The sequence below is a fragment of the Sesamum indicum genome, linkage group LG10 (genome assembly GCF_026168435.1).
Source record: "Sesamum indicum cultivar Baizhima isolate 11 linkage group LG10, ASM2616843v1, whole genome shotgun sequence".
Classification (NCBI taxonomy): Eukaryota; Viridiplantae; Streptophyta; class Magnoliopsida; order Lamiales; family Pedaliaceae; genus Sesamum; species Sesamum indicum.
The window spans coordinates 6,397,519-6,419,713 of NC_142666.1; the positions used below are offsets into that span (position 1 = coordinate 6,397,519).

General features: G+C 59.0%; 47 non-coding genes across 47 annotated transcripts; all 47 read right to left on the reverse strand.

Moving 5' to 3' along the window:
* Nucleotides 1-75: 75 nt before the first annotated feature.
* Nucleotides 76-194, reverse strand: LOC148786145 (5S ribosomal RNA). The gene has a single exon (XR_016062479.1). It is a non-coding gene; the product is annotated as a 5S ribosomal RNA (ribosomal RNA).
* Nucleotides 195-549: 355 nt separating this feature from the next.
* On the reverse strand, nucleotides 550-668 carry LOC148786146 (5S ribosomal RNA). The gene has a single exon (XR_016068143.1). It is a non-coding gene; the product is annotated as a 5S ribosomal RNA (ribosomal RNA).
* A 355-nt stretch (nucleotides 669-1,023) lies between these two features.
* LOC148786147 (5S ribosomal RNA) lies at nucleotides 1,024-1,142 on the reverse strand. The gene has a single exon (XR_016068423.1). It is a non-coding gene; the product is annotated as a 5S ribosomal RNA (ribosomal RNA).
* A 355-nt stretch (nucleotides 1,143-1,497) lies between these two features.
* LOC148786148 (5S ribosomal RNA) lies at nucleotides 1,498-1,616 on the reverse strand. Its single transcript, XR_016068144.1, has one exon. It is a non-coding gene; the product is annotated as a 5S ribosomal RNA (ribosomal RNA).
* A 355-nt stretch (nucleotides 1,617-1,971) lies between these two features.
* LOC148786149 (5S ribosomal RNA) lies at nucleotides 1,972-2,090 on the reverse strand. The gene has a single exon (XR_016062480.1). It is a non-coding gene; the product is annotated as a 5S ribosomal RNA (ribosomal RNA).
* Nucleotides 2,091-2,445: 355 nt separating this feature from the next.
* On the reverse strand, nucleotides 2,446-2,564 carry LOC148786150 (5S ribosomal RNA). Its single transcript, XR_016062481.1, has one exon. It is a non-coding gene; the product is annotated as a 5S ribosomal RNA (ribosomal RNA).
* A 354-nt stretch (nucleotides 2,565-2,918) lies between these two features.
* On the reverse strand, nucleotides 2,919-3,037 carry LOC148786151 (5S ribosomal RNA). The gene has a single exon (XR_016068417.1). It is a non-coding gene; the product is annotated as a 5S ribosomal RNA (ribosomal RNA).
* A 355-nt stretch (nucleotides 3,038-3,392) lies between these two features.
* Nucleotides 3,393-3,511, reverse strand: LOC148786152 (5S ribosomal RNA). The gene has a single exon (XR_016062482.1). It is a non-coding gene; the product is annotated as a 5S ribosomal RNA (ribosomal RNA).
* A 355-nt stretch (nucleotides 3,512-3,866) lies between these two features.
* LOC148786153 (5S ribosomal RNA) lies at nucleotides 3,867-3,985 on the reverse strand. Its single transcript, XR_016062483.1, has one exon. It is a non-coding gene; the product is annotated as a 5S ribosomal RNA (ribosomal RNA).
* A 355-nt stretch (nucleotides 3,986-4,340) lies between these two features.
* On the reverse strand, nucleotides 4,341-4,459 carry LOC148786154 (5S ribosomal RNA). Its single transcript, XR_016062025.1, has one exon. It is a non-coding gene; the product is annotated as a 5S ribosomal RNA (ribosomal RNA).
* A 355-nt stretch (nucleotides 4,460-4,814) lies between these two features.
* LOC148786155 (5S ribosomal RNA) lies at nucleotides 4,815-4,933 on the reverse strand. Its single transcript, XR_016068086.1, has one exon. It is a non-coding gene; the product is annotated as a 5S ribosomal RNA (ribosomal RNA).
* Nucleotides 4,934-5,288: 355 nt separating this feature from the next.
* Nucleotides 5,289-5,407, reverse strand: LOC148786156 (5S ribosomal RNA). Its single transcript, XR_016062153.1, has one exon. It is a non-coding gene; the product is annotated as a 5S ribosomal RNA (ribosomal RNA).
* Nucleotides 5,408-5,762: 355 nt separating this feature from the next.
* On the reverse strand, nucleotides 5,763-5,881 carry LOC148786157 (5S ribosomal RNA). Its single transcript, XR_016061869.1, has one exon. It is a non-coding gene; the product is annotated as a 5S ribosomal RNA (ribosomal RNA).
* Nucleotides 5,882-6,235: 354 nt separating this feature from the next.
* LOC148786158 (5S ribosomal RNA) lies at nucleotides 6,236-6,354 on the reverse strand. The gene has a single exon (XR_016061930.1). It is a non-coding gene; the product is annotated as a 5S ribosomal RNA (ribosomal RNA).
* A 355-nt stretch (nucleotides 6,355-6,709) lies between these two features.
* On the reverse strand, nucleotides 6,710-6,828 carry LOC148786159 (5S ribosomal RNA). The gene has a single exon (XR_016062484.1). It is a non-coding gene; the product is annotated as a 5S ribosomal RNA (ribosomal RNA).
* A 355-nt stretch (nucleotides 6,829-7,183) lies between these two features.
* LOC148786160 (5S ribosomal RNA) lies at nucleotides 7,184-7,302 on the reverse strand. The gene has a single exon (XR_016062089.1). It is a non-coding gene; the product is annotated as a 5S ribosomal RNA (ribosomal RNA).
* A 355-nt stretch (nucleotides 7,303-7,657) lies between these two features.
* On the reverse strand, nucleotides 7,658-7,776 carry LOC148786161 (5S ribosomal RNA). The gene has a single exon (XR_016062485.1). It is a non-coding gene; the product is annotated as a 5S ribosomal RNA (ribosomal RNA).
* Nucleotides 7,777-8,130: 354 nt separating this feature from the next.
* LOC148786162 (5S ribosomal RNA) lies at nucleotides 8,131-8,249 on the reverse strand. Its single transcript, XR_016061988.1, has one exon. It is a non-coding gene; the product is annotated as a 5S ribosomal RNA (ribosomal RNA).
* A 355-nt stretch (nucleotides 8,250-8,604) lies between these two features.
* On the reverse strand, nucleotides 8,605-8,723 carry LOC148786163 (5S ribosomal RNA). Its single transcript, XR_016068329.1, has one exon. It is a non-coding gene; the product is annotated as a 5S ribosomal RNA (ribosomal RNA).
* Nucleotides 8,724-9,078: 355 nt separating this feature from the next.
* On the reverse strand, nucleotides 9,079-9,197 carry LOC148786164 (5S ribosomal RNA). Its single transcript, XR_016068063.1, has one exon. It is a non-coding gene; the product is annotated as a 5S ribosomal RNA (ribosomal RNA).
* A 354-nt stretch (nucleotides 9,198-9,551) lies between these two features.
* LOC148786165 (5S ribosomal RNA) lies at nucleotides 9,552-9,670 on the reverse strand. Its single transcript, XR_016068330.1, has one exon. It is a non-coding gene; the product is annotated as a 5S ribosomal RNA (ribosomal RNA).
* A 355-nt stretch (nucleotides 9,671-10,025) lies between these two features.
* Nucleotides 10,026-10,144, reverse strand: LOC148786166 (5S ribosomal RNA). The gene has a single exon (XR_016062165.1). It is a non-coding gene; the product is annotated as a 5S ribosomal RNA (ribosomal RNA).
* A 355-nt stretch (nucleotides 10,145-10,499) lies between these two features.
* Nucleotides 10,500-10,618, reverse strand: LOC148786167 (5S ribosomal RNA). The gene has a single exon (XR_016068331.1). It is a non-coding gene; the product is annotated as a 5S ribosomal RNA (ribosomal RNA).
* Nucleotides 10,619-10,973: 355 nt separating this feature from the next.
* Nucleotides 10,974-11,092, reverse strand: LOC148786168 (5S ribosomal RNA). Its single transcript, XR_016062486.1, has one exon. It is a non-coding gene; the product is annotated as a 5S ribosomal RNA (ribosomal RNA).
* A 355-nt stretch (nucleotides 11,093-11,447) lies between these two features.
* Nucleotides 11,448-11,566, reverse strand: LOC148786169 (5S ribosomal RNA). The gene has a single exon (XR_016062488.1). It is a non-coding gene; the product is annotated as a 5S ribosomal RNA (ribosomal RNA).
* Nucleotides 11,567-11,921: 355 nt separating this feature from the next.
* On the reverse strand, nucleotides 11,922-12,040 carry LOC148786170 (5S ribosomal RNA). Its single transcript, XR_016061851.1, has one exon. It is a non-coding gene; the product is annotated as a 5S ribosomal RNA (ribosomal RNA).
* Nucleotides 12,041-12,395: 355 nt separating this feature from the next.
* LOC148786171 (5S ribosomal RNA) lies at nucleotides 12,396-12,514 on the reverse strand. The gene has a single exon (XR_016068092.1). It is a non-coding gene; the product is annotated as a 5S ribosomal RNA (ribosomal RNA).
* A 355-nt stretch (nucleotides 12,515-12,869) lies between these two features.
* On the reverse strand, nucleotides 12,870-12,988 carry LOC148786172 (5S ribosomal RNA). Its single transcript, XR_016062489.1, has one exon. It is a non-coding gene; the product is annotated as a 5S ribosomal RNA (ribosomal RNA).
* A 355-nt stretch (nucleotides 12,989-13,343) lies between these two features.
* Nucleotides 13,344-13,462, reverse strand: LOC148786173 (5S ribosomal RNA). Its single transcript, XR_016062490.1, has one exon. It is a non-coding gene; the product is annotated as a 5S ribosomal RNA (ribosomal RNA).
* Nucleotides 13,463-13,817: 355 nt separating this feature from the next.
* LOC148786174 (5S ribosomal RNA) lies at nucleotides 13,818-13,936 on the reverse strand. Its single transcript, XR_016062491.1, has one exon. It is a non-coding gene; the product is annotated as a 5S ribosomal RNA (ribosomal RNA).
* Nucleotides 13,937-14,291: 355 nt separating this feature from the next.
* On the reverse strand, nucleotides 14,292-14,410 carry LOC148786175 (5S ribosomal RNA). Its single transcript, XR_016061852.1, has one exon. It is a non-coding gene; the product is annotated as a 5S ribosomal RNA (ribosomal RNA).
* Nucleotides 14,411-14,765: 355 nt separating this feature from the next.
* On the reverse strand, nucleotides 14,766-14,884 carry LOC148786176 (5S ribosomal RNA). Its single transcript, XR_016068094.1, has one exon. It is a non-coding gene; the product is annotated as a 5S ribosomal RNA (ribosomal RNA).
* Nucleotides 14,885-15,239: 355 nt separating this feature from the next.
* LOC148786177 (5S ribosomal RNA) lies at nucleotides 15,240-15,358 on the reverse strand. The gene has a single exon (XR_016062492.1). It is a non-coding gene; the product is annotated as a 5S ribosomal RNA (ribosomal RNA).
* A 355-nt stretch (nucleotides 15,359-15,713) lies between these two features.
* Nucleotides 15,714-15,832, reverse strand: LOC148786178 (5S ribosomal RNA). The gene has a single exon (XR_016062493.1). It is a non-coding gene; the product is annotated as a 5S ribosomal RNA (ribosomal RNA).
* A 355-nt stretch (nucleotides 15,833-16,187) lies between these two features.
* On the reverse strand, nucleotides 16,188-16,306 carry LOC148786179 (5S ribosomal RNA). The gene has a single exon (XR_016062494.1). It is a non-coding gene; the product is annotated as a 5S ribosomal RNA (ribosomal RNA).
* A 355-nt stretch (nucleotides 16,307-16,661) lies between these two features.
* LOC148786180 (5S ribosomal RNA) lies at nucleotides 16,662-16,780 on the reverse strand. Its single transcript, XR_016062495.1, has one exon. It is a non-coding gene; the product is annotated as a 5S ribosomal RNA (ribosomal RNA).
* A 355-nt stretch (nucleotides 16,781-17,135) lies between these two features.
* LOC148786181 (5S ribosomal RNA) lies at nucleotides 17,136-17,254 on the reverse strand. Its single transcript, XR_016061853.1, has one exon. It is a non-coding gene; the product is annotated as a 5S ribosomal RNA (ribosomal RNA).
* A 355-nt stretch (nucleotides 17,255-17,609) lies between these two features.
* LOC148786182 (5S ribosomal RNA) lies at nucleotides 17,610-17,728 on the reverse strand. The gene has a single exon (XR_016068095.1). It is a non-coding gene; the product is annotated as a 5S ribosomal RNA (ribosomal RNA).
* A 355-nt stretch (nucleotides 17,729-18,083) lies between these two features.
* Nucleotides 18,084-18,202, reverse strand: LOC148786183 (5S ribosomal RNA). Its single transcript, XR_016062496.1, has one exon. It is a non-coding gene; the product is annotated as a 5S ribosomal RNA (ribosomal RNA).
* A 355-nt stretch (nucleotides 18,203-18,557) lies between these two features.
* LOC148786184 (5S ribosomal RNA) lies at nucleotides 18,558-18,676 on the reverse strand. Its single transcript, XR_016062497.1, has one exon. It is a non-coding gene; the product is annotated as a 5S ribosomal RNA (ribosomal RNA).
* Nucleotides 18,677-19,031: 355 nt separating this feature from the next.
* Nucleotides 19,032-19,150, reverse strand: LOC148786185 (5S ribosomal RNA). Its single transcript, XR_016062499.1, has one exon. It is a non-coding gene; the product is annotated as a 5S ribosomal RNA (ribosomal RNA).
* Nucleotides 19,151-19,505: 355 nt separating this feature from the next.
* On the reverse strand, nucleotides 19,506-19,624 carry LOC148786186 (5S ribosomal RNA). The gene has a single exon (XR_016061825.1). It is a non-coding gene; the product is annotated as a 5S ribosomal RNA (ribosomal RNA).
* A 355-nt stretch (nucleotides 19,625-19,979) lies between these two features.
* On the reverse strand, nucleotides 19,980-20,098 carry LOC148786187 (5S ribosomal RNA). The gene has a single exon (XR_016068120.1). It is a non-coding gene; the product is annotated as a 5S ribosomal RNA (ribosomal RNA).
* Nucleotides 20,099-20,453: 355 nt separating this feature from the next.
* Nucleotides 20,454-20,572, reverse strand: LOC148786188 (5S ribosomal RNA). The gene has a single exon (XR_016068088.1). It is a non-coding gene; the product is annotated as a 5S ribosomal RNA (ribosomal RNA).
* A 355-nt stretch (nucleotides 20,573-20,927) lies between these two features.
* On the reverse strand, nucleotides 20,928-21,046 carry LOC148786189 (5S ribosomal RNA). Its single transcript, XR_016062500.1, has one exon. It is a non-coding gene; the product is annotated as a 5S ribosomal RNA (ribosomal RNA).
* A 355-nt stretch (nucleotides 21,047-21,401) lies between these two features.
* On the reverse strand, nucleotides 21,402-21,520 carry LOC148786190 (5S ribosomal RNA). Its single transcript, XR_016062501.1, has one exon. It is a non-coding gene; the product is annotated as a 5S ribosomal RNA (ribosomal RNA).
* Nucleotides 21,521-21,875: 355 nt separating this feature from the next.
* On the reverse strand, nucleotides 21,876-21,994 carry LOC148786191 (5S ribosomal RNA). Its single transcript, XR_016061826.1, has one exon. It is a non-coding gene; the product is annotated as a 5S ribosomal RNA (ribosomal RNA).
* Nucleotides 21,995-22,195: the final 201 nt, after the last annotated feature.

Sequence of the window (22,195 nt, forward strand, 5' to 3'; positions counted from 1 at the left end):
TACAGGGGTTGGGGTGTGCGGAACGGTCGAGAAAAAGCAGGAAGCTGGACGGGTCGGAGGAGCATTTCGCAAAAAGGGGTGCAACACGAGGACTTCCCAGGGGGTCACCCATCCTAGTACTACTCTCGCCCAAGCACGCTTAACTTCGGAGTTCTGATGGGATCCGGTGCATTAGTGCTGGTATGATCGCACCCGCTGAGATATGCGCGCTTTAACCTTTTATGCTCTAGCAGCGGAGCGACAGGTGGGACGTCGAATCTTCCGGGGGGCGTAACTTTGCGCACTGGTGGAGCCACGCCGCGAGCAGCCTATGCACGCGAAGCTCGCCGCGAGCTCCACGACGTGGACAGCTGGGCTTGCCCCGTTGTGCCACATTTCGTGGCCCAAATTTCGCCGTTTTCGGTGGATTCCGGCGCGTTTTCGATCGTTGGCCGCATTCGTGATGAGTCGGCCGTGGGGTCTCAGGGGGAGATATACAGGGGTTGGGGTGTGCGGAACGGTCGAGAAAAAGCAGGAAGCTGGACGGGTCGGAGGAGCATTTCGCAAAAAGGGGTGCAACACGAGGACTTCCCAGGGGGTCACCCATTCTAGTACTACTCTCGCCCAAGCACGCTTAACTTCGGAGTTCTGATGGGATCCGGTGCATTAGTGCTGGTATGATCGCACCCGCTGAGATATGCGCGCTTTAACCTTTTATGCTCTAGCAGCGGAGCGACAGGTGGGACGTCGAATCTTCCGGGGGGCGTAACTTTGCGCACTGGTGGAGCCACGCCGCGAGCAGCCTATGCACGCGAAGCTCGCCGCGAGCTCCACGACGTGGACAGCTGGGCTTGCCCCGTTGTGCCACATTTCGTGGCCCAAATTTCGCCGTTTTCGGTGGATTCCGGCGCGTTTTCGATCGTTGGCCGCATTCGTGATGAGTCGGCCGTGGGGTCTCAGGGGGAGATATACAGGGGTTGGGGTGTGCGGAACGGTCGAGAAAAAGCAGGAAGCTGGACGGGTCGGAGGAGCATTTCGCAAAAAGGGGTGCAACACGAGGACTTCCCAGGGGGTCACCCATCCTAATACTACTCTCGCCCAAGCACGCTTAACTTCGGAGTTCTGATGGGATCCGGTGCATTAGTGCTGGTATGATCGCACCCGCTGAGATATGCGCGCTTTAACCTTTTATGCTCTAGCAGCGGAGCGACAGGTGGGACGTCGAATCTTCCGGGGGGCGTAACTTTGCGCACTGGTGGAGCCACGCCGCGAGCAGCCTATGCACGCGAAGCTCGCCGCGAGCTCCACGACGTGGACAGCTGGGCTTGCCCCGTTGTGCCACATTTCGTGGCCCAAATTTTGCCGTTTTCGGTGGATTCCGGCGCGTTTTCGATCGTTGGCCGCATTCGTGATGAGTCGGCCGTGGGGTCTCAGGGGGAGATATACAGGGGTTGGGGTGTGCGGAACGGTCGAGAAAAAGCAGGAAGCTGGACGGGTCGGAGGAGCATTTCGCAAAAAGGGGTGCAACACGAGGACTTCCCAGGGGGTCACCCATTCTAGTACTACTCTCGCCCAAGCACGCTTAACTTCGGAGTTCTGATGGGATCCGGTGCATTAGTGCTGGTATGATCGCACCCGCTGAGATATGCGCGCTTTAACCTTTTATGCTCTAGCAGCGGAGCGACAGGTGGGACGTCGAATCTTCCGGGGGGCGTAACTTTGCGCACTGGTGGAGCCACGCCGCGAGCAGCCTATGCACGCGAAGCTCGCCGCGAGCTCCACGACGTGGACAGCTGGGCTTGCCCCGTTGTGCCACATTTCGTGGCCCAAATTTCGCCGTTTTCGGTGGATTCCGGCGCGTTTTCGATCGTTGGCCGCATTCGTGATGAGTCGGCCGTGGGGTCTCAGGGGGAGATATACAGGGGTTGGGGTGTGCGGAACGGTCGAGAAAAAGCAGGAAGCTGGACGGGTCGGAGGAGCATTTCGCAAAAAGGGGTGCAACACGAGGACTTCCCAGGGGGTCACCCATCCTAGTACTACTCTCGCCCAAGCACGCTTAACTTCGGAGTTCTGATGGGATCCGGTGCATTAGTGCTGGTATGATCGCACCCGCTGAGATATGCGCGCTTTAACCTTTTATGCTCTAGCAGCGGAGCGACAGGTGGGACGTCGAATCTTCCGGGGGGCGTAACTTTGCGCACTGGTGGAGCCACGCCGCGAGCAGCCTATGCACGCGAAGCTCGCCGCGAGCTCCACGACGTGGACAGCTGGGCTTGCCCCGTTGTGCCACATTTCGTGGCCCAAATTTTGCCGTTTTCGGTGGATTCCGGCGCGTTTTCGATCGTTGGCCGCATTCGTGATGAGTCGGCCGTGGGGTCTCAGGGGGAGATATACAGGGGTTGGGGTGTGCGGAACGGTCGAGAAAAAGCAGGAAGCTGGACGGGTCGGAGGAGCATTTCGCAAAAAGGGGTGCAACACGAGGACTTCCCAGGGGGTCACCCATCCTAGTACTACTCTCGCCCAAGCACGCTTAACTTCGGAGTTCTGATGGGATCCGGTGCATTAGTGCTGGTATGATCGCACCCGCTGAGATATGCGCGCTTTAACCTTTTATGCTCTAGCAGCGGAGCGACAGGTGGGACGTCGAATCTTCCGGGGGGCGTAACTTTGCGCACTGGTGGAGCCACGCCGCGAGCAGCCTATGCACGCGAAGTTCGCCGCGAGCTCCACGACGTGGACAGCTGGGCTTGCCCCGTTGTGCCACATTTCGTGGCCCAAATTTCGTCGTTTTCGGTGGATTCCGGCGCGTTTTCGATCGTTGGCCGCATTCGTGATGAGTCGGCCGTGGGGTCTCAGGGGGAGATATACAGGGGTTGGGGTATGCGGAACGTCGAGAAAAAGCAGGAAGCTGGACGGGTCGGAGGAGCATTTCGCAAAAAGGGGTGCAACACGAGGACTTCCCAGGGGGTCACCCATCCTAGTACTACTCTCGCCCAAGCACGCTTAACTTCAGAGTTCTGATGGGATCCGGTGCATTAGTGCTGGTATGATCGCACCCGCTGAGATATGCGCGCTTTATCCTTTTATGCTCTAGCAGCGGAGCGACAGGTGGGACGTCGAATCTTCCGGGGGGCGTAACTTTGCGCACTGGTGGAGCCACGCCGCGAGCAGCCTATGCACGCGAAGCTCGCCGCGAGCTCCACGACGTGGACAGCTGGGCTTGCCCCGTTGTGCCACATTTCGTGGCCCAAATTTCGCCGTTTTCGGTGGATTCCGGCGCGTTTTCGATCGTTGGCCGCATTCGTGATGAGTCGGCCGTGGGGTCTCAGGGGGAGATATACAGGGGTTGGGGTGTGCGGAACGGTCGAGAAAAAGCAGGAAGCTGGACGGGTCGGAGGAGCATTTCGCAAAAAGGGGTGCAACACGAGGACTTCCCAGGGGGTCACCCATCCTAGTACTACTCTCGCCCAAGCACGCTTAACTTCGGAGTTCTGATGGGATCCGGTGCATTAGTGCTGGTATGATCGCACCCGCTGAGATATGCGCGCTTTAACCTTTTATGCTCTAGCAGCGGAGCGACAGGTGGGACGTCGAATCTTCCGGGGGGCGTAACTTTGCGCACTGGTGGAGCCACGCCGCGAGCAGCCTATGCACGCGAAGCTCGCCGCGAGCTCCACGACGTGGACAGCTGGGCTTGCCCCGTTGTGCCACATTTCGTGGCCCAAATTTCACCGTTTTCGGTGGATTCCGGCGCGTTTTCGATCGTTGGCCGCATTCGTGATGAGTCGGCCGTGGGGTCTCAGGGGGAGATATACAGGGGTTGGGGTGTGCGGAACGGTCGAGAAAAAGCAGGAAGCTGGACGGGTCGGAGGAGCGTTTCGCAAAAAGGGGTGCAACACGAGGACTTCCCAGGGGGTCACCCATCCTAGTACTACTCTCGCCCAAGCACGCTTAACTTCGGAGTTCTGATGGGATCCGGTGCATTAGTGCTGGTATGATCGCACCCGCTGAGATATGCGCGCTTTAACATTTTATGCTCTAGCAGCCGAGCGACAGGTGGGACGTCGAATCTTCCGGGGGGCGTAACTTTGCGCACTGGTGGAGCCACGCCGCGAGCAGCCTATGCACGCGAAGCTCGCCGCGAGCTCCACGACGTGGACTGCTGGGCTTGCCCCGTTGTGCCACATTTCGTGGCCCAAATTTCGCCGTTTTCGGTGGATTCCGGCGCGTTTTCGATCGTTGGCCGCATTCGTGATGAGTCGGCCGTGGGGTCTCAGGGGGAGATATACAGGGGTTGGGGTGTGCGGAACGGTCGAGAAAAAGCAGGAAGCTGGACGGGTCGGAGGAGCATTTCGCAAAAAGGGGTGCAACACGAGGACTTCCCAGGGGGTCACCCATCCTAGTACTACTCTCGCCCAAGCACGCTTAACTTCGGAGTTCTGATGGGAACCGGTGCATTAGTGCTGGTATGATCGCACCCGCTGAGATATGCGCGCTTTAACCTTTTATGCTCTAGCAGCGGAGCGACAGGTGGGACGTCGAATCTTCCGGGGGGCGTAACTTTGCGCACTGGTGGAGCCACGCCGCGAGCAGCCTATGCACGCGAAGCTCGCCGCGAGCTCCACGACGTGGACAGCTGGGCTTGCCCCGTTGTGCCACATTTCGTGGCCCAAATTTCGCCGTTTTCGGTGGATTCCGGCGCGTTTTCGATCGTTGGCCGCATTCGTGATGAGTCGGCCGTGGGGTCTCAGGGGGAGATATACAGGGGTTGGGGTGTGCGGAACGGTCGAGAAAAAGCAGGAAGTTGGACGGGTCGGAGGAGCATTTCGCAAAAAGGGGTGCAACACGAGGACTTCCCAAGGGGTCACCCATCCTAGTACTACTCTCGCCCAAGCACGCTTAACTTCGGAGTTCTGATGGGATCCGGTGCATTAGTGCTGGTATGATCGCACCCGCTGAGATATGCGCGCTTTAACCTTTTATGCTCTAGCAGCGGAGCGACAGGTGGGACGTCGAATCTTCCGGGGGGCGTAACTTTGCGCACTGGTGGAGCCACGCCGCGAGCAGCCTATGCACGCGAAGCTCGCCGCGAGCTCCACGACGTGGACAGCTGGGCTTGCCCCGTTGTGCCACATTTCGTGGCCCAAATTTCGCCGTTTTCGGTGGATTCCGGCGCGTTTTCGATCGTTGGCCGCATTCGTGATGAGTCGGCCGTGGGGTCTCAGGGGGAGATATACAGGGGTTGGGGTGTGCGGAACGGTCGAGAAAAAGCAGGAAGCTGGACGGGTCGGAGGAGCATTTCGCAAAAAGGGGTGCAACACGAGGACTTCCCAGGGGGTCAACCATCCTAGTACTACTCTCGCCCAAGCACGCTTAACTTCGGAGTTCTGATGGGATCTGGTGCATTAGTGCTGGTATGATCGCACCCGCTGAGATATGCGCGCTTTAACCTTTTATGCTCTAGCAGCGGAGCGACAGGTGGGACGTCGAATCTTCCGGGGGGCGTAACTTTGCGCACTGGTGGAGCCACGCCGCGAGCAGCCGATGCACGCGAAGCTCGCCGCGAGCTCCACGACGTGGACAGCTGGGCTTGCCCCGTTGTGCCACATTTCGTGGCCCAAATTTCGCCGTTTTCGGTGGATTCCGGCGCGTTTTCGATCGTTGGCCGCATTCATGATGAGTCGGCCATGGGGTTTCAGGGGGAGATATACAGGGGTTGGGGTGTGCGGAACGGTCGAGAAAAAGCAGGAAGCTGGACGGGTCGGAGGAGCATTTCGCAAAAAGGGGTGCAACACGAGGACTTCCGAGGGGGTCACCCATCCTAGTACTACTCTCGCCCAAGCACGCTTAACTTCGGAGTTCTGATGGGATCCGGTGCATTAGTGCTGGTATGATCGCACCCGCTGAGATATGCGCGCTTTAACCTTTTATGCTCTAGCAGCGGAGCGACAGGTGGGACGTCGAATCTTCCGGGGGCGTAACTTTGCGCACTGGTGGAGCCACGCCGCGAGCAGCCTATGCACGCGAAGCTCGCCGCGAGCTCCACGACGTGGACAGCTGGGCTTGCCCCGTTGTGCCACATTTCGTGGCCCAAATTTCGCCGTTTTCGGTGGATTCCGGCGCGTTTTCGATCGTTGGCCGCATTCGTGATGAGTCGGCCGTGGGGTCTCAGGGGGAGATATACAGGGGTTGGGGTGTGCGGAACGGTCGAGAAAAAGCAGGAAGCTGGACGGGTCGGAGGAGCATTTCGCAAAATGGGGTGCAACACGAGGACTTCCCAGGGGGTCACCCATCCTAGTACTACTCACGCCCAAGCACGCTTAACTTTGGAGTTCTGATGGGATCCGGTGCATTAGTGCTGGTATGATCGCACCCGCTGAGATATGCGCGCTTTAACCTTTTATGCTCTAGCAGCGGAGCGACAGGTGGGACGTCGAATCTTCCGGGGGGCGTAACTTTGCGCACTGGTGGAGCCACGCCGCGAGCAGCCTATGCACGCGAAGCTCGCCGCGAGCTCCACGACGTGGACAGCTGGGCTTGCCCCGTTGTGCCACATTTCGTGGCCCAAATTTCGCCGTTTTCGGTGGATTCCGGCGCGTTTTCGATCGTTGGCCGCATTCGTGATGAGTCGGCCGTGGGGTCTCAGGGGGAGATATACAGGGGTTGGGGTGTGCGGAACGGTCGAGAAAAAGCAGGAAGCTGGACGGGTCGGAGGAGCATTTCGCAAAAAGGGGTGCAACACGAGGACTTCCCAGGGGGTCACCCATCCTAGTACTACTCTCGCCCAAGCACGCTTAACTTCGGAGTTCTGATGGGATCCGGTGCATTAGTGCTGGTATGATCGCACCCGCTGAAATATGCGCGCTTTAACCTTTTATGCTCTAGCAGCGGAGCGACAGGTGGGACGTCGAATATTCCGGGGGGCGTAACTTTGCGCACTGGTGGAGCCACGCCGCGAGCAGCCTATGCACGCGAAGCTCGCCGCGAGCTCCACGACGTGGACAGCTGGGCTTGCCCCGTTGTGCCACATTTCGTGGCCCAAATTTCGCCGTTTTCGGTGGATTCCGGAGCGTTTTCGATCGTTGGCCGCATTCGTGATGAGTCGGCCGTGGGGTCTCAGGGGGAGATATACAGGGGTTGGGGTGTGCGGAACGGTCGAGAAAAAGCAGGAAGCTGGACGGGTCGGAGGAGCATTTCGCAAAAAGGGGTGCAACACGAGGACTTCCCAGGGGGTCACCCATCCTAGTACTACTCTCGCCCAAGCACGCTTAACTTCGGAGTTCTGATGGGATCGGGTGCATTAGTGCTGGTATGATCGCACCCGTTGAGATATGCGCGCTTTAACCTTTTATGCTCTAGCAGCGGAGCGACAGGTGGGACGTCGAATCTTCCGGGGGGCGTAACTTTGCGCACTGGTGGAGCCACGCCGCGAGCAGCCTATGCACGCGAAGCTCGCCGCGAGCTCCACGACGTGGACAGCTGGGCTTGCCCCGTTGTGCCACATTTCGTGGCCCAAATTTCGCCGTTTTTGGTGGATTCCGGCGCGTTTTCGATCGTTGGCCGCATTCCTGATGAGTCGGCCATGGGGTCTCAGGGGGAGATATACAGGGGTTGGGGTGTGCGGAACGGTCGAGAAAAAGCAGGAAGCTGGACGGGTCGGAGGAGCATTTCGCAAAAAGGGGTGCAACACGAGGACTTCCCAGGGGGTCACCCATCCTAGTACTACTCTCGCCCAAGCACGCTTAACTTCGGAGTTCTGATGGGATCCGGTGCATTAGTGCTGGTATGATCGCACCCGCTGAGATATGCGCGCTTTAACCTTTTATGCTCTAGCAGCGGAGCGACAGGTGGGACGTCGAATCTTCCGAGGGCGTAACTTTGCGCACTGGTGGAGCCACGCCGCGAGCAGCCTATGCACGCGAAGCTCGCCGCGAGCTCCACGACGTGGACAGCTGGGCTTGCCCCGTTGTGCCACATTTCGTGGCCCAAATTTCGCCGTTTTCGGTGGATTCCGGCGCGTTTTCGATCGTTGGCCGCATTCGTGATGAGTCGGCCGTGGGGTCTCAGGGGGAGATATACAGGGGTTGGGGTGTGCGGAACGGTCGAGAAAAAGCAGGAAGCTGGACGGGTCGGAGGAGCATTTCGCAAAAAGGGGTGCAACACGAGGACTTCCCAGGGGGTCACCCATCCTAGTACTACTCTCGCCCAAGCACGCTTAACTTTGGAGTTCTGATGGGATCCAGTGCATTAGTGCTGGTATGATCGCACACGCTGAGATATGCGCGCTTTAACCTTTTATGCTCTAGCAGCGGAGCGACAGGTGGGACGTCGAATCTTCCGGGGGGCGTAACTTTGCGCACTGGTGGAGCCACGCCGCGAGCAGCCTATGCACACGAAGCTCGCCGCGAGCTCCACGACGTGGACAGCTGGGCTTGCCCCGTTGTGCCACATTTCGTGGTCCAAATTTCGCCGTTTTCGGTGGATTCCGGCGCATTTTCGATCGTTGGCCGCATTCGTGATGAGTCGGCCGTGAGGTCTCAGGGGGAGATATACAGGGGTTGGGGTGTGCGGAACGGTCGAGAAAAAGCAGGAAGCTGGACGGGTCGGAGGAGCATTTCGTAAAAAGGGGTGCAACACGAGGACTTCCCAGGGGGTCACCCATCCTAGTACTACTCTCGCCCAAGCACGCTTGACTTCGGAGTTCTGATGGGATCCGGTGCATTAGTGCTGGTATGATCGCACCCGCTGAGATATGCGCGCTTTAACCTTTTATGCTCTAGCAGCGGAGCGACAGGTGGGACGTCGAATCTTCCGGGGGGCGTAACTTTGCGCACTGGTGGAGCCACGCCGCGAGCAGCCTATGCACGCGAAGCTCGCCGCGAGCTCCACGACGTGGACAGCTGGGCTTGCCCCGTTGTGCCACATTTCGTGGCCCAAATTTCGCCGTTTTCGGTGGATTCCGGCGCGTTTTCGATCGTTGGCCGCATTCGTGATGAGTCGGCCGTGGGGTCTCAGGGGGAGATATACAGGGGTTGGGGTGTGCGGAACGGTCGAGAAAAAGCAGGAAGCTGGACGGGTCGGAGGAGCATTTCACAAAAAGGGGTGCAACACGAGGACTTCCCAGGGGGTCACCCATCCTAGTACTACTCTCGCCCAAGCACGCTTAGCTTCGGAGTTCTGATGGGATCCGGTGCATTAGTGCTGGTATGATCGCACCCGCTGAGATATGCGCGCTTTAACCTTTTATGCTCTAGCAGCGGAGCGACAGGTGGGACGTCGAATCTTCCGAGGGCGTAACTTTGCGCACTGGTGGAGCCACGCCGCGAGCAGCCTATGCACACGAAGCTCGCCGCGAGCTCCACGACGTGGACAGCTGGGCTTGCCCCGTTGTGCCACATTTCGTGGTCCAAATTTCGCCGTTTTCGGTGGATTCCGGCGCATTTTCGATCGTTGGCCGCATTCGTGATGAGTCGGCCGTGAGGTCTCAGGGGGAGATATACAGGGGTTGGGGTGTGCGGAACGGTCGAGAAAAAGCAGGAAGCTGGACGGGTCGGAGGAGCATTTCGTAAAAAGGGGTGCAACACGAGGACTTCCCAGGGGGTCACCCATCCTAGTACTACTCTCGCCCAAGCACGCTTGACTTCGGAGTTCTGATGGGATCCGGTGCATTAGTGCTGGTATGATCGCACCCGCTGAGATATGCGCGCTTTAACCTTTTATGCTCTAGCAGCGGAGCGACAGGTGGGACGTCGAATCTTCCGGGGGGCGTAACTTTGCGCACTGGTGGAGCCACGCCGCGAGCAGCCTATGCACGCGAAGCTCGCCGCGAGCTCCACGACGTGGACAGCTGGGCTTGCCCCGTTGTGCCACATTTCGTGGCCCAAATTTCGCCGTTTTCGGTGGATTCCGGCGCGTTTTCGATCGTTGGCCGCATTCGTGATGAGTCGGCCGTGGGGTCTCAGGGGGAGATATACAGGGGTTGGGGTGTGCGGAACGGTCGAGAAAAAGCAGGAAGCTGGACGGGTCGGAGGAGCATTTCGCAAAAAGGGGTGCAACACGAGGACTTCCCAGGGGGTCACCCATCCTAGTACTACTCTCGCCCAAGCACGCTTAACTTTGGAGTTCTGATGGGATCCGGTGCATTAGTGCTGGTATGATCGCACACGCTGAGATATGCGCGCTTTAACCTTTTATGCTCTAGCAGCGGAGCGACAGGTGGGACGTCGAATCTTCCGGGGGGCGTAACTTTGCGCACTGGTGGAGCCACGCCGCGAGCAGCCTATGCACGCGAAGCTCGCCGCGAGCTCCACGACGTGGACAGTTGGGCTTGCCCCGTTGTGCCACATTTCGTGGTCCAAATTTCGCCGTTTTCGGTGGATTCCGGCGCATTTTCGATCGTTGGCCGCATTCGTGATGAGTCGGCCGTGAGGTCTCAGGGGGAGATATACAGGGGTTGGGGTGTGCGGAACGGTCGAGAAAAAGCAGGAAGCTGGACGGGTCGGAGGAGCATTTCGTAAAAAGGGGTGCAACACGAGGACTTCCCAGGGGGTCACCCATCCTAGTACTACTCTCGCCCAAGCACGCTTGACTTCGGAGTTCTGATGGGATCCGGTGCATTAGTGCTGGTATGATCGCACCCGCTGAGATATGCGCGCTTTAACCTTTTATGCTCTAGCAGCGGAGCGACAGGTGGGACGTCGAATCTTCCGGGGGGCGTAACTTTGCGCACTGGTGGAGCCACGCCGCGAGCAGCCTATGCACGCGAAGCTCGCCGCGAGCTCCACGACGTGGACAGCTGGGCTTGCCCCGTTGTGCCACATTTCGTGGCCCAAATTTCGCCGTTTTCGGTGGATTCCGGCGCGTTTTCGATCGTTGGCCGCATTCGTGATGAGTCGGCCGTGGGGTCTCAGGGGGAGATATACAGGGGTTGGGGTGTGCGGAACGGTCGAGAAAAAGCAGGAAGCTGGACGGGTCGGAGGAGCATTTCGCAAAAAGGGGTGCAACACGAGGACTTCCCAGGGGGTCACCCATCCTAGTACTACTCTCGCCCAAGCACGCTTAACTTCGGAGTTCTGATGGGATCCGGTGCATTAGTGCTGGTATGATCGCACCCGCTGAGATATGCGCGCTTTAACCTTTCATGCTCTAGCAGCGGAGCGACAGGTGGGACGTCGAATCTTCCGGGGGGCGTAACTTTGCGCACTGGTGGAGCCACGCCGCGAGCAGCCTATGCACGCGAAGCTCGCCGCGAGCTCCACGACGTGGACAGTTGGGCTTGCCCCGTTGTGCCACATTTCGTGGCCCAAATTTCGCCGTTTTCGGTGGATTCCGGAGCGTTTTCGATCGTTGGCCGCATTCGTGATGAGTCGGCCGTGGGGTCTCAGGGGGAGATACACAGGGGTTGGGGTGTGCGGAACGGTCGAGAAAAAGCAGGAAGCTGGACGGGTCGGAGGAGCATTTCGCAAAAAGGGGTGCAACACGAGGACTTCCCAGGGGGTCACCCATCCTAGTACTACTCTCGCCCAAGCACGCTTAACTTCGGAGTTCTGATGGGATCCGGTGCATTAGTGCTGGTATGATCGCACCCGCTGAGATATGCGCGCTTTAACCTTTCATGCTCTAGCAGCGGAGCGACAGGTGGGACGTCGAATCTTCCGGGGGGCGTAACTTTGCGCACTGGTGGAGCCACGCCGCGAGCAGCCTATGCACGCGAAGCTCGCCGCGAGCTCCACGACGTGGACAGCTGGGCTTGCCCCGTTGTGCCACATTTCGTGGCCCAAATTTCGCCGTTTTCGGTGGATTCCGGAGCGTTTTCGATCGTTGGCCGCATTCGTGATGAGTCGGCCGTGGGATCTCAGGGGGAGATACACAGGGGTTGGGGTGTGCGGAACGGTCGAGAAAAAGTAGGAAGCTGGACGGGTCGGAGGAGCATTTCGCAAAAAGGGGTGCAACACGAGGACTTCCCAGGGGGTCACCCATCTTAGTACTACTCTCGCCCAAGCACGCTTAACTTCGGAGTTCTGATGGGATCCGGTGCATTAGTGCTGGTATGATCGCACCTGCTGAGATATGCGCGCTTTAACCTTTTATGCTCTAGCAGCGGAGCGACAGGTGGGACGTCGAATCTTCCGGGGGGCGTAACTTTGCGCACTGGTGGAGCCACGCCGCGAGCAGCCTATGCACGCGAAGCTCGCCGCGAGCTCCACGACGTGGACAGCTGGGCTTGCCCCGTTGTGCCACATTTCGTGGCCCAAATTTCGCCGTTTTCGGTGGATTCCGGCGCGTTTTCGATCGTTGGCCGCATTCGTGATGAGTCGGCCGTGGGGTCTCAGGGGGAGATATACAGGGGTTGGGGTGTGCGGAACGGTCGAGAAAAAACAGGAAGCTGGACGGGTCGGAGGAGCATTTCGCAAAAAGGGGTGCAACACGAGGACTTCCCAGGGGGTCACCCATCCTAGTACTACTCTCGCCCGAGCACGCTTAACTTCGGAGTTCTGATGGGATCCGGTGCATTAGTGCTGGTATGATCGCACCCGCTGAGATATGCGCGCTTTAACCTTTTATGCTCTAGCAGCGGAGCGACAGGTGGGACGTCGAATCTTCCGGGGGGCGTAACTTTGCGCACTGGTGGAGCCACGCCGCGAGCAGCCTATGCACGCGAAGCTCGCCGCGAGCTCCACGACGTGGACAGCTGGGCTTGCCCCGTTGTGCCACATTTCGTGGCCCAAATTTCGCCGTTTTCGGTGGATTCCGGCGCGTTTTCGATCGTTGGCCGCATTCGTGATGAGTCGGCCGTGGGGTCTCAGGGGGAGATATACAGGGGTTGGGGTGTGCGGAACGGTCGAGAAAAAGCAGGAAGCTGGACGGGTCGGAGGAGCATTTCGCAAAAAGGGGTGCAACACGAGGACTTCCCAGGGGGTCACCCATCCTAGTACTACTCTCGCCCAAGCACGCTTAACTTCGGAGTTCTGATGGGATCCGGTGCATTAGTGCTGGTATGATCGCACCCGCTGAGATATGCGCGCTTTAACCTTTCATGCTCTAGCAGCGGAGCGACAGGTGGGACGTCGAATCTTCCGGGGGGCGTAACTTTGCGCACTGGTGGAGCCACGCCGCGAGCAGCCTATGCACGCGAAGCTCGCCGCGAGCTCCACGACGTGGACAGCTGGGCTTGCCCCGTTGTGCCACATTTCGTGGCCCAAATTTCGCCGTTTTCGGTGGATTCCGGAGCGTTTTCGATCGTTGGCCGCATTCGTGATGAGTCGGCCGTGGGGTCTCAGGGGGAGATATACAGGGGTTGGGGTGTGCGGAACGGTCGAGAAAAAGCAGGGAGCTGGACGGGTCGGAGGAGCATTTCGCAAAAAGGGGTGCAACACGAGGACTTCCCAGGGGGTCACCCATCCTAGTACTACTCTCGCCCAAGCACGCTTAACTTCGGAGTTCTGATGGGATCCGGTGCATTAGTGCTGGTATGATCGCACCCGCTGAGATATGCGCGCTTTAACCTTTTATGCTCTAGCAGCGGAGCGACAGGTGGGACGTCGAATCTTCCGGGGGGCGTAACTTTGCGCACTGGTGGAGCCACGCCGCGAGCAGCCTATGCACGCGAAGCTCGCCGCGAGCTCCACGACGTGGACAGCTGGGCTTGCCCCGTTGTGCCACATTTCGTGGCCCAAATTTCGCCGTTTTCGGTGGATTCCGGCGCGTTTTCGATCGTTGGCCGCATTCGTGATGAGTCGGCCGTGGGGTCTCAGGGGGAGATATACAGGGGTTGGGGTGTGCGGAACGGTCGAGAAAAAGCAGGAAGCTGGACGGGTCGGAGGAGCATTTCGCAAAAAGGGGTGCAACACGAGGACTTCCCAGGGGGTCACCCATCCTAGTACTACTCTCGCCCAAGCACGCTTAACTTCGGAGTTCTGATGGGATCCGGTGCATTAGTGCTGGTATGATCGCACCCGCTGAGATATGCGCGCTTTAACCTTTCATGCTCTAGCAGCGGAGCGACAGGTGGGACGTCGAATCTTCCGGGGGGCGTAACTTTGCGCACTGGTGGAGCCACGCCGCGAGCAGCCTATGCACGCGAAGCTCGCCGCGAGCTCCACGACGTGGACAGCTGGGCTTGCCCCGTTGTGCCACATTTCGTGGCCCAAATTTCGCCGTTTTCGGTGGATTCCGGAGCGTTTTCGATCGTTGGCCGCATTCGTGATGAGTCGGCCGTGGGGTCTCAGGGGGAGATACACAGGGGTTGGGGTGTGCGGAACGGTCGAGAAAAAGTAGGAAGCTGGACGGGTCGGAGGAGCATTTCGCAAAAAGGGGTGCAACACGAGGACTTCCCAGGGGGTCACCCATCTTAGTACTACTCTCGCCCAAGCACGCTTAACTTCGGAGTTCTGATGGGATCCGGTGCATTAGTGCTGGTATGATCGCACCTGCTGAGATATGCGCGCTTTAACCTTTTATGCTCTAGCAGCGGAGCGACAGGTGGGACGTCGAATCTTCCGGGGGGCGTAACTTTGCGCACTGGTGGAGCCACGCCGCGAGCAGCCTATGCACGCGAAGCTCGCCGCGAGCTCCACGACGTGGACAGCTGGGCTTGCCCCGTTGTGCCACATTTCGTGGCCCAAATTTCGCCGTTTTCGGTGGATTCCGGCGCGTTTTCGATCGTTGGCCGCATTCGTGATGAGTCGGCCGTGGGGTCTCAGGGGGAGATATACAGGGGTTGGGGTGTGCGGAACGGTCGAGAAAAAACAGGAAGCTGGACGGGTCGGAGGAGCATTTCGCAAAAAGGGGTGCAACACGAGGACTTCCCAGGGGGTCACCCATCCTAGTACTACTCTCGCCCGAGCACGCTTAACTTCGGAGTTCTGATGGGATCCGGTGCATTAGTGCTGGTATGATCGCACCCGCTGAGATATGCGCGCTTTAACCTTTTATGCTCTAGCAGCGGAGCGACAGGTGGGACGTCGAATCTTCCGGGGGGCGTAACTTTGCGCACTGGTGGAGCCACGCCGCGAGCAGCCTATGCACGCGAAGCTCGCCGCGAGCTCCACGACGTGGACAGCTGGGCTTGCCCCGTTGTGCCACATTTCGTGGCCCAAATTTCGCCGTTTTCGGTGGATTCCGGCGCGTTTTCGATCGTTGGCCGCATTCGTGATGAGTCGGCCGTGGGGTCTCAGGGGGAGATATACAGGGGTTGGGGTGTGCGGAACGGTCGAGAAAAAGCAGGAAGCTGGACGGGTCGGAGGAGCATTTCGCAAAAAGGGGTGCAACACGAGGACTTCCCAGGGGGTCACCCATCCTAGTACTACTCTCGCCCAAGCACGCTTAACTTCGGAGTTCTGATGGGATCCGGTGCATTAGTGCTGGTATGATCGCACCCGCTGAGATATGCGCGCTTTAACCTTTCATGCTCTAGCAGCGGAGCGACAGGTGGGACGTCGAATCTTCCGGGGGGCGTAACTTTGCGCACTGGTGGAGCCACGCCGCGAGCAGCCTATGCACGCGAAGCTCGCCGCGAGCTCCACGACGTGGACAGCTGGGCTTGCCCCGTTGTGCCACATTTCGTGGCCCAAATTTCGCCGTTTTCGGTGGATTCCGGAGCGTTTTCGATCGTTGGCCGCATTCGTGATGAGTCGGCCGTGGGGTCTCAGGGGGAGATATACAGGGGTTGGGGTGTGCGGAACGGTCGAGAAAAAGCAGGGAGCTGGACGGGTCGGAGGAGCATTTCGCAAAAAGGGGTGCAACACGAGGACTTCCCAGGGGGTCACCCATCCTAGTACTACTCTCGCCCAAGCACGCTTAACTTCGGAGTTCTGATGGGATCCGGTGCATTAGTGCTGGTATGATCGCACCCGCTGAGATATGCGCGCTTTAACCTTTTATGCTCTAGCAGCGGAGCGACAGGTGGGACGTCGAATCTTCCGGGGGGCGTAACTTTGCGCACTGGTGGAGCCACGCCGCGAGCAGCCTATGCACGCGAAGCTCGCCGCGAGCTCCACGACGTGGACAGCTGGGCTTGCCCCGTTGTGCCACATTTCGTGGCCCAAATTTCGCCGTTTTCGGTGGATTCCGGCGCGTTTTCGATCGTTGGCCGCATTCGTGATGAGTCGGCCGTGGGGTCTCAGGGGGAGATATACAGGGGTTGGGGTGTGCGGAACGGTCGAGAAAAAGCAGGAAGCTGGACGGGTCGGAGGAGCATTTCGCAAAAAGGGGTGCAACACGAGGACTTCCCAGGGGGTCACCCATCCTAGTACTACTCTCGCCCAAGCACGCTTAACTTCGGAGTTCTGATGGGATCCGGTGCATTAGTGCTGGTATGATCGCACCCGCTGAGATATGCGCGCTTTAACCTTTTATGCTCTAGCAGCGGAGCGACAGGTGGGACGTCGAATCTTCCGGGGGGCGTAACTTTGCGCACTGGTGGAGCCACGCCGCGAGCAGCCTATGCACGCGAAGCTCGCCGCGAGCTCCACGACGTGGACAGCTGGGCTTGCCCCGTTGTGCCACATTTCGTGGCCCAAATTTCGCCGTTTTCGGTGGATTCCGGCGCGTTTTCGATCGTTGGCCGCATTCGTGATGAGTCGGCCGTGGGGTCTCAGGGGGAGATATACAGGGGTTGGGGTGTGCGGAACGGTCGAGAAAAAGCAGGAAGCTGGACGGGTCGGAGGAGCATTTCGCAAAAAGGGGTGCAACACGAGGACTTCCCAGGGGGTCACCCATCCTAGTACTACTCTCGCCCAAGCACGCTTAACTTCGGAGTTCTGATGGGATCCGGTGCATTAGTGCTGGTATGATCGCACCCGCTGAGATATGCGCGCTTTAACCTTTCATGCTCTAGCAGCGGAGCGACAGGTGGGACGTCGAATCTTCCGGGGGGCGTAACTTTGCGCACTGGTGGAGCCACGCCGCGAGCAGCCTATGCACGCGAAGCTCGCCGCGAGCTCCACGACGTGGACAGCTGGGCTTGCCCCGTTGTGCCACATTTCGTGGCCCAAATTTCGCCGTTTTCGGTGGATTCCGGAGCGTTTTCGATCGTTGGCCGCATTCGTGATGAGTCGGCCGTGGGGTCTCAGGGGGAGATACACAGGGGTTGGGGTGTGCGGAACGGTCGAGAAAAAGTAGGAAGCTGGACGGGTCGGAGGAGCATTTCGCAAAAAGGGGTGCAACACGAGGACTTCCCAGGGGGTCACCCATCTTAGTACTACTCTCGCCCAAGCACGCTTAACTTCGGAGTTCTGATGGGATCCGGTGCATTAGTGCTGGTATGATCGCACCTGCTGAGATATGCGCGCTTTAACCTTTTATGCTCTAGCAGCGGAGCGACAGGTGGGACGTCGAATCTTCCGGGGGGCGTAACTTTGCGCACTGGTGGAGCCACGCCGCGAGCAGCCTATGCACGCGAAGCTCGCCGCGAGCTCCACGACGTGGACAGCTGGGCTTGCCCCGTTGTGCCACATTTCGTGGCCCAAATTTCGCCGTTTTCGGTGGATTCCGGCGCGTTTTCGATCGTTGGCCGCATTCGTGATGAGTCGGCCGTGGGGTCTCAGGGGGAGATATACAGGGGTTGGGGTGTGCGGAACGGTCGAGAAAAAACAGGAAGCTGGACGGGTCGGAGGAGCATTTCGCAAAAAGGGGTGCAACACGAGGACTTCCCAGGGGGTCACCCATCCTAGTACTACTCTCGCCCGAGCACGCTTAACTTCGGAGTTCTGATGGGATCCGGTGCATTAGTGCTGGTATGATCGCACCCGCTGAGATATGCGCGCTTTAACCTTTTATGCTCTAGCAGCGGAGCGACAGGTGGGACGTCGAATCTTCCGGGGGGCGTAACTTTGCGCACTGGTGGAGCCACGCCGCGAGCAGCCTATGCACGCGAAGCTCGCCGCGAGCTCCACGACGTGGACAGCTGGGCTTGCCCCGTTGTGCCACATTTCGTGGCCCAAATTTCGCCGTTTTCGGTGGATTCCGGCGCGTTTTCGATCGTTGGCCGCATTCGTGATGAGTCGGCCGTGGGGTCTCAGGGGGAGATATACAGGGGTTGGGGTGTGCGGAACGGTCGAGAAAAAGCAGGAAGCTGGACGGGTCGGAGGAGCATTTCGCAAAAAGGGGTGCAACACGAGGACTTCCCAGGGGGTCACCCATCCTAGTACTACTCTCGCCCAAGCACGCTTAACTTCGGAGTTCTGATGGGATCCGGTGCATTAGTGCTGGTATGATCGCACCCGCTGAGATATGCGCGCTTTAACCTTTCATGCTCTAGCAGCGGAGCGACAGGTGGGACGTCGAATCTTCCGGGGGGCGTAACTTTGCGCACTGGTGGAGCCACGCCGCGAGCAGCCTATGCACGCGAAGCTCGCCGCGAGCTCCACGACGTGGACAGCTGGGCTTGCCCCGTTGTGCCACATTTCGTGGCCCAAATTTCGCCGTTTTCGGTGGATTCCGGAGCGTTTTCGATCGTTGGCCGCATTCGTGATGAGTCGGCCGTGGGGTCTCAGGGGGAGATATACAGGGGTTGGGGTGTGCGGAACGGTCGAGAAAAAGCAGGGAGCTGGACGGGTCGGAGGAGCATTTCGCAAAAAGGGGTGCAACACGAGGACTTCCCAGGGGGTCACCCATCCTAGTACTACTCTCGCCCAAGCACGCTTAACTTCGGAGTTCTGATGGGATCCGGTGCATTAGTGCTGGTATGATCGCACCCGCTGAGATATGCGCGCTTTAACCTTTTATGCTCTAGCAGCGGAGCGACAGGTGGGACGTCGAATCTTCCGGGGGGCGTAACTTTGCGCACTGGTGGAGCCACGCCGCGAGCAGCCTATGCACGCGAAGCTCGCCGCGAGCTCCACGACGTGGACAGCTGGGCTTGCCCCGTTGTGCCACATTTCGTGGCCCAAATTTCGCCGTTTTCGGTGGATTCCGGCGCGTTTTCGATCGTTGGCCGCATTCGTGATGAGTCGGCCGTGGGGTCTCAGGGGGAGATATACAGGGGTTGGGGTGTGCGGAACGGTCGAGAAAAAGCAGGAAGCTGGACGGGTCGGAGGAGCATTTCGCAAAAAGGGGTGCAACACGAGGACTTCCCAGGGGGTCACCCATCCTAGTACTACTCTCGCCCAAGCACGCTTAACTTCGGAGTTCTGATGGGATCCGGTGCATTAGTGCTGGTATGATCGCACCCGCTGAGATATGCGCGCTTTAACCTTTTATGCTCTAGCAGCGGAGCGACAGGTGGGACGTCGAATCTTTCGGGGGGCGTAACTTTGCGCACTGGTGGAGCCACGCCGCGAGCAGCCTATGCACGCGAAGCTCGCCGCGAGCTCCACGACGTGGACAGCTGGGCTTGCCCCGTTGTGCCACATTTCGTGGCCCAAATTTCGCCGTTTTCGGTGGATTCCGGCGCGTTTTCGATCGTTGGCCGCATTCGTGATGAGTCGGCCGTGGGGTCTCAGGGGGAGATATACAGGGGTTGGGGTGTGCGGAACGGTCGAGAAAAAGCAGGAAGCTGGACGGGTCGGAGGAGCATTTCGCAAAAAGGGGTGCAACACGAGGACTTCCCAGGGGGTCACCCATCCTAGTACTACTCTCACCCAAGCACGCTTAGCTTCGGAGTTCTGATGGGATCCGGTGCATTAGTGCTGGTATGATCGCACCCACTGAGATATGCGCGCTTTAACCTTTTATGCTCTAGCAGCGGAGCGACAGGTGGGACGTCGAATCTTCCGGGGGGCGTAACTTTGCGCACTGGTGGAGCCACGCCGCGAGCAGCCTATGCACGCGAAGCTCGCCGCGAGCTCCACGACGTGGACAGCTGGGCTTGCCCCGTTGTGACACATTTCGTGGCCCAAATTTCGCCGTTTTCGGTGGATTCCGGCGCGTTTTCGATCGTTGGCCGCATTCGTGATGAGTCGGCCGTGGGGTCTCAGGGGGAGATATACAGGGGTTGGGGTGTGCGGAACGGTCGAGAAAAAGCAGGAAGCTGGACGGGTCGGAGGAGCATTTCGCAAAAAGGGGTGCAACACGAGGACTTCCCAGGGGGTCACCCATCCTAGTACTATTCTCGCCCAAGCACGCTTAACTTCGGAGTTCTGATGGGATCCGGTGCATTAGTGCTGGTATGATCGCACCCGCTGAGATATGCGCGCTTTAACCTTTTATGCTCTAGCAGCGGAGCGACAGGTGGGACGTCGAATCTTTCGGGGGGCGTAACTTTGCGCACTGGTGGAGCCACGCCGCGAGCAGCCTATGCACGCGAAGCTCGCCGCGAGCTCCACGACGTGGACAGCTGGGCTTGCCACGTTGTGCCACATTTCGTGGCCCAAATTTCGCCGTTTTCGGTGGATTCCGGCGCGTTTTCGATCGTTGGCCGCATTCGTGATGAGTCGGCCGTGGGGTCTCAGGGGGAGATATACAGGGGTTGGGGTGTGCGGAACGGTCGAGAAAAAGCAGGAAGCTGGACGGGTCGGAGGAGCATTTCGCAAAAAGGGGTGCAACACGAGGACTTCCCAAGGGGTCACCCATCCTAGTACTACTCTCGCCCAAGCACGCTTAACTTCGGAGTTCTGATGGGATCCGGTGCATTAGTGCTGGTATGATCGCACCCGCTGAGATATGCGCGCTTTAACCTTTCATGCTCTAGCAGCGGAGCGACAGGTGGGACGTCGAATCTTCCGGGGGGCGTAACTTTGCGCACTGGTGGAGCCACGCCGCGAGCAGCCTATGCACGCGAAGCTCGCCGCGAGCTCCACGACGTGGACAGCTGGGCTTGCCCCGTTGTGCCACATTTCGTGGCCCAAATTTCGCCGTTTTCGGTGGATTCCGGAGCGTTTTCGATCGTTGGCCGCATTCGTGATGAGTCGGCCGTGGGGTCTCAGGGGGAGATATACAGGGGTTGGGGTGTGCGGAACGGTCGAGAAAAAGCAGGGAGCTGGACGGGTCGGAGGAGCATTTCGCAAAAAGGGGTGCAACACGAGGACTTCCCAGGGGGTCACCCATCCTAGTACTACTCTCGCCCAAGCACGCTTAACTTCGGAGTTCTGATGGGATCCGGTGCATTAGTGCTGGTATGATCGCACCCGCTGAGATATGCGCGCTTTAACCTTTTATGCTCTAGCAGCGGAGCGACAGGTGGGACGTCGAATCTTCCGGGGGGCGTAACTTTGCGCACTGGTGGAGCCACGCCGCGAGCAGCCTATGCACGCGAAGCTCGCCGCGAGCTCCACGACGTGGACAGCTGGGCTTGCCCCGTTGTGCCACATTTCGTGGCCCAAATTTCGCCGTTTTCGGTGGATTCCGGCGCGTTTTCGATCGTTGGCCGCATTCGTGATAAGTCGGCCGTGGGGTCTCAGGGGGAGATATACAGGGGTTGGGGTGTGCGGAACGGTCGAGAAAAAGCAGGAAGCTGGACGGGTCGGAGGAGCATTTCGCAAAAAGGGGTGCAACACGAGGACTTCCCAGGGGGTCACCCATCCTAGTACTACTCTCGCCCAAGCACGCTTAACTTCGGAGTTCTGATGGGATCCGGTGCATTAGTGCTGGTATGATCGCACCCGTTGAGATATGCGCGCTTTAACCTTTTATGCTCTAGCAGCGGAGCGACAGGTGGGACGTCGAATCTTTCGGGGGGCGTAACTTTGCGCACTGGTGGAGCCACGCCGCGAGCAGCCTATGCACGCGAAGCTCGCCGCGAGCTCCACGACGTGGACAGCTGGGCTTGCCCCGTTGTGCCACATTTCGTGGCCCAAATTTCGCCGTTTTCGGTGGATTCCGGCGCGTTTTCGATCGTTGGCCGCATTCGTGATGAGTCGGCCGTGGGGTCTCAGGGGGAGATATACAGGGGTTGGGGTGTGCGGAACGGTCGAGAAAAAGCAGGAAGCTGGACGGGTCGGAGGAGCATTTCGCAAAAAGGGGTGCAACACGAGGACTTCCCAGGGGGTCACCCATCCTAGTACTACTCTCACCCAAGCACGCTTAGCTTCGGAGTTCTGATGGGATCCGGTGCATTAGTGCTGGTATGATCGCACCCACTGAGATATGCGCGCTTTAACCTTTTATGCTCTAGCAGCGGAGCGACAGGTGGGACGTCGAATCTTCCGGGGGGCGTAACTTTGCGCACTGGTGGAGCCACGCCGCGAGCAGCCTATGCACGCGAAGCTCGCCGCGAGCTCCACGACGTGGACAGCTGGGCTTGCCCCGTTGTGACACATTTCGTGGCCCAAATTTCGCC